This window comes from Epinephelus lanceolatus, chromosome 20, assembly GCF_041903045.1.
Source record: "Epinephelus lanceolatus isolate andai-2023 chromosome 20, ASM4190304v1, whole genome shotgun sequence".
Taxonomy (NCBI): Eukaryota; Metazoa; Chordata; class Actinopteri; order Perciformes; family Serranidae; genus Epinephelus; species Epinephelus lanceolatus.
Window position 1 is genome coordinate 37,452,660 of NC_135753.1, and position 5,555 is coordinate 37,458,214.

Consider the following 5,555-nt stretch of genomic DNA (forward strand, 5'->3'; position numbering starts at 1 on the left):
AGCCTTCATTTTTTTAACACATTATTTTTCCTGTGATAAAATAATCAAAATTAACATGTTAGCTTAATTGGTGAGTCTAAATTGCCCTTACTGTAGGTGTCATTGGTGAAGGGTGCCAGCCCTGTGATGGCAACCAGTCCAGGGTGTACCTGCCTCTCGCCCAGTGTCAGCTGGAATAGGCTCCACCCCCCACGACCTCTTAACAGGTTAAGCTGTTACAGAAAATGAATGAATGAATAATATTCCAAACCACCATATGTCACCATAATCTCACAGTCGTCTGTCTCCTTACTGACAGTCAGCATTTAAGTTAAAGAAAAACATTTGGTCCTACTCTGAGTTAGGAGTGGGTTTAGGCCTAGTCTGACCTTTAGTTAAACCTTTGTGATTCCTTGGAGTGATTCTGAGATGCTTGATAAATACAGGCCTGAACGCCAATCCATGTGAATTTAGCAGAGCATTTCATTTCCCTTGCCTATTTTGTTTAATTCTGTTGAGGACTCACTTTTTGAGTGGCACTCATTACAAAATACAGAAATTTCCAGTCCTAAAGTACGTCTTTGTCAGTGGCAAAATATGTCTGTGGTGACTTAAGAGCTCATTTCAGCAACCTATTCCCCTACTTAGCACAACCACATTGTTTGTCTCCATATCACATTTGACAGGCTTGTTTTTTTTTGTGCCCCCCCCCCCCCTCCTTTTTAATAAAAATATGACTTGTATCTGCGGTGCAGCGGGCTCCATGCAGGATGTAAGTCCACTGTTATTTCCTGAGCAGCGAGCAGGACTGATAAACGGCAGTGATTTGCTGAGCGTTTGACAGTTTGCTTATTTCCCTTTTGCTCAGAGGGCCCCTCATCAGCTAATTTCAACATGGCAGCCTCAGAGGCGCAAGTCTTTGGGGAAATGTCATTTTTAATTAAATCCCAGGTCCTTTAAGATAAGCAGTTAGGCGTTAATTTCACCCAGGGCGTGACGTTGTCAGGAGCCCAGGAGCATGACGTATGTCTGTCAAGATTAATCATTATGCAAAAACTGCCCTGTTTTTTTTTCCTCTCCTCTCCTTTCCCCTCGCATGCAGAAGGAGTCCCTAACTGCCCAGCTAACAGAAACATTGTCTGAATGGTCCTAATGAAGCCCCTGAGTGTTCGTGTGTACGGCTCCCTTGACATCCTGGAAATGTTTTTCATTGTGCCAATCAAACATTTTCAGGAAGTTTTAAATGACCAGGAGACGTCTGGTGAAGTCTCATGATGTTCAAAGGACATTAAAAACAAAAATATATGCCTTAATGTCAGTCAGGCATTTTAAAGTTGCGCTAATCATCAGTTTATATTTTAAAAAAGACCAGATGACTATGTGAAAGTGTTGGCCCTCAGCTGTCAGAGCTTGTTGTCTTTTTTCACCTCAGTGTTTTGGTTTTTATGGTCTGCCAACTTTACGGTTTTGGTTGACTCCTGCTGCTTTACACAACCTTTCCAACAGGCAGCTGTTCACAGTGAAAACACTCTGATGAACCCACTGTACTCTACCTGCTCAGCAGCAAACAGCAGGTAGACACAGTTACAGACCAGCTGGTGAACATAGTGGAGCATTTAGCAGCCAGAGAGACAGAAATGTCCCTCAGGAGTTGGTGGAGACCAAACCAGAGGTGAAAGAAGAGTGAATGTTGGACGTATCTTCATCAGGCAGACACAAACACAACTCCAAAGTAACTGTAATTAAATGTGTAACTGTATGTGTTGGTAACACATTATATGAGCTTCATAGGGTGATAATAATCCAGTGGTCAGTTTATAATTTCCGCAGACTCAGCAGGAGCATGTCCAGATATTGTCTGGAGTGCATACAGGCATGCACAGACTGAACACACTACTGAGTAGTGATGGCCAAATGAAGCCTCACGAAGCATTTTCTTTATTTCATGAGCCCACCACATGAGTTTGTTTTGGTCTCCCTCCCTCTTGACTTTGTTTACTTTCCTCACTTCTGTTTCTTTTCTCATGTGCTGAGCTGAACTACCAATCAGAGATTTCATTCACCGACGGGCTCCGCGGTCGCTAATTCAACATGCTCAATTGGCCGAAAAAGTAGTGATGGCCAAATGAAGCCTCATTAAGCATATACTTTATTTTGTGAGCCCACTAGATGGCACTTTTTGTTCAACAAAAGGTTGAAAGCACACTGAATTGCCATTCTTTGAGCTTCTCTCTTTAAACCAGGAGCGCCATATAGTGGGCTCAGAAAATAAAGAAAATGCTTCATGAGGCTTCATTTGGCCATCACTACTACTGAGTCACATTATGAGTTGCCGTGATAAAATTCACACACGTTGGATCAGCCTGTGATTTCAGTTTTTCACTTTGATTTTCAGTGTGATTTTGAATCCAGCCCTCAGTGGGTTGATGATTTTGGATTCCACTGACTGTTGTGGCGTCATTTTGTTCTCAACAAATTATACAGTGTACATCAGTAAGGATTTTCAACTTGAATAATTCATTCATCAAGATCTGACGTGTGATTAAAGTGTTCCCTTAATTTTTTTGAACAGTGTATATCTATGGATGCCTGCCTACCTGCTCCCCATTTATATCCTGATATCACCCTCATGATATTAACAATGTTTTTACATTTCGTTTATGGTTTTTCTTTATTGTCTTTTCAAGTATTTTTATTGAGCCAAAGATGAAATTACATATATCATGTTGCAGTATCAGTGCTCAATTCTTTTTACGTAAAAGCCTTTTGAAATAATAAGTTCACAGATGCAGGAACACAGGAACGTGAACATGGAAACAGAACAAAACATAGAATCATGAAATATGCATAAAGTAAGTAAAGGGATAAAAAAAAGAGAAAAGGTACAGGACTTCCTTAACTCCCTCTATTCCCTTATCCACTACCCTTCTCACTCATTAACCCACACTCAAAAAGGAATGCTGTAGGAGAGTGAGTTACAACCCAGGAACGGTGCTTTGTGCAAGAATGTGCAACATATGATATGAGAGGTTGCCAGATTGTGATATATTGTGGGAGTCTGTCCTTTAAGATGAATCTTATACTTTCCAAATGTTCTGTACTGGTCAGCTCGCGTGGCCACATATTGTAGGATGGAGCTGTTGTTCCTTTCCATGACATGAGTAGGAGAGAGCAGGGCACAACGTAGCACATTTTAGTTTGGGCTGAATGTTATTAAAAATGTTTGAGATGATTTTTTTGTTTTATTCTAACAACATGAATATTGCTACTACAAATAAACAGTTATGTTTTTTTCTAGAACTTACCTTTCTTTGACAATTGCACCAGAAGTGATGGAAGTGAAATGTTGCATCGTATCCCATTAGTAGGGTTAACTGTTTATCACAAATAATTCAACACAATTCTATCTTTATTATATAGGTCTCCATCTACATCGGGGAAGGGTAGTCTATCATCCATATTCAGTGGTTGGACCCATAGATGTAGGCTACATAGATTGGGTAACATAGATCCACATGTCAAAATATGAGGTTTGAATGTATGAATATTGACAAGACTGTGAAACTGTGCCAATAAGATACCTGACAAATTGAAAATACAAAGTACATCTCATTTAATTAAGGACATTAGTTCAAACTGAACATAAGTTCAAAGTGCAAAAATAGAGAAAATGCGCTATAGGTGGCTTCGTTGTATCACCGCATTACAACTAACCCCGCTGTGAGGACATTTTATCAAGCCTTTTTAATACTGGGAGTTAGTTACATAGTTGTGGTGCTATGTTTAAGGCAACAAGACAGTTGTTAAGATAATATATGGTTGGATTCAGTGACTTACAGAGACAGGTCAGTAATCGAAAAACAAGTATGGCAAAGAAATTTACTTATGTTGGCTGAAAACATGCTTTGCTACTGAACTCAGCTGAAACACGTCCAATCCCTGTGGAATTTTGGGGGTCACTGTTTGGTAGTGATGGTCAAATGAAGCTGCATAAAGCATTTTCTTTATTTCATGAGCCCACTAGATGACGCTTTTTGTTCAACAAAAGGCTGAAAGCACACTGAATTGCCATTCTTTGAGCCTCCAGCCCCTTTTACGCTGCCAGATTTTCGGCGAATGTTGGGCCGTTTTGCTGGCAAGCTGCGAACGTTTAGACACACAGAGCCGGATTGGCGAGTTGATCCGAGGTGCCGAATTTTCTGCCTCGTAGGGTAGACATATTGGTGGAACCTTTTTGGTTTAAACAAACCGAGGCGGCCTTCCGCAACGTGAGGGGCTGTTGAAGAATTGTGGGAGGAGCTGTTGATGACACTGCACGTGCGAGCCACTGGCGGTGGATAAACAGGAAACAGCTGATAGCAGGAATTAGCGAGCAGCTAGTAGCAAGAGGGAAACACAAACCTGACAGACACTGTAAAGATGAGCAACTGGGGAGACAAGGAATTGCGCGCCCTCCTTGCCCTCGCAAACGAAGAGGCCATTAACCGTCAGATGACGGGGACGGTGAAGAACGGGCCGACTTACGAGAGAATCGCTGAAGGACTGACCAGCCGCGGCTTCCCTCCCACGTCACTGTTTACGTCACACGCTGAGCTACACGTTTTGTTACTTGCTCACGCCCCCCATTGCCCCGAAAAAGGCACATTCTGTATAAACAAAAGTAGGTAGGCGGCATTTTGCTGCACTCCCCGATTTTGTTTTTATACTGCCAATGCTGAAAAAAGACTGATTGGGCTTTCCTGCAAATTTGCACAACTCCTGTTTAAAAAGGGCCTCTCTCTTTAAACCATGAGCGCCATCTAGTGGGCTTAGAAAATAAAGAAAATGCTTCATGAGGCTTCATTTGGCCATCACTACTGTTTGGTGGTATTGTGGTCAACTGGCAGGAAGCACGAAAGGATCGACCCTGTGTAACCACGTAAAAAGTCCATGTTACAATTTAACCCATGTTAAGTTGTGCCCTGTGTTCCCCTAGTAGTGTTTTTGGCGTAATGTTGCAGTAGGAGGGAAATTTTTGTTTGGCTGTCTCAATGCCTTAGATAGACCCAGAATGTGTAACACAAGCTCTGGTAAAATATTAATGTTTTCTGAGACGCTGTTGAAGACATCGGACCAAAAACATTCAAGCTGAGGGCACGAGACAAAGCTAAAAGAAAGGGTTGCTTCTGAGGAATGACAGTGTTTGTATGTTTTAAAATGTAAGTCCCATGTGCATATTTCATCAAGCATTATTCCCAAGTAGCCTCTGTGTATTTTACTGACATAAAGATATTGTTTTGGTTGTTCACATTCTCTCCCCTTTGTTCTTCTATGGCAGAGGTAGGTGTATTGTTTAAACATCTTAGCAAATTTCTATCCTTTTATTTATGACAATTTATTAAATGTAAATATATTTTCTTTTCTTATAGAATAAAGGGAGATCAAAACCAAAAAGCATCGTCATTAATAGCCAACACGTCCCTGTCTAAATATTTCCTCAGTGAACTATAATTACAAATGTGCCTTTGGTCACTGTGGGCAGCGCGCTCAGTGGCTTCGGCACTTTCCGTCCATTTCCGCCACTGCATCGTCTTCCA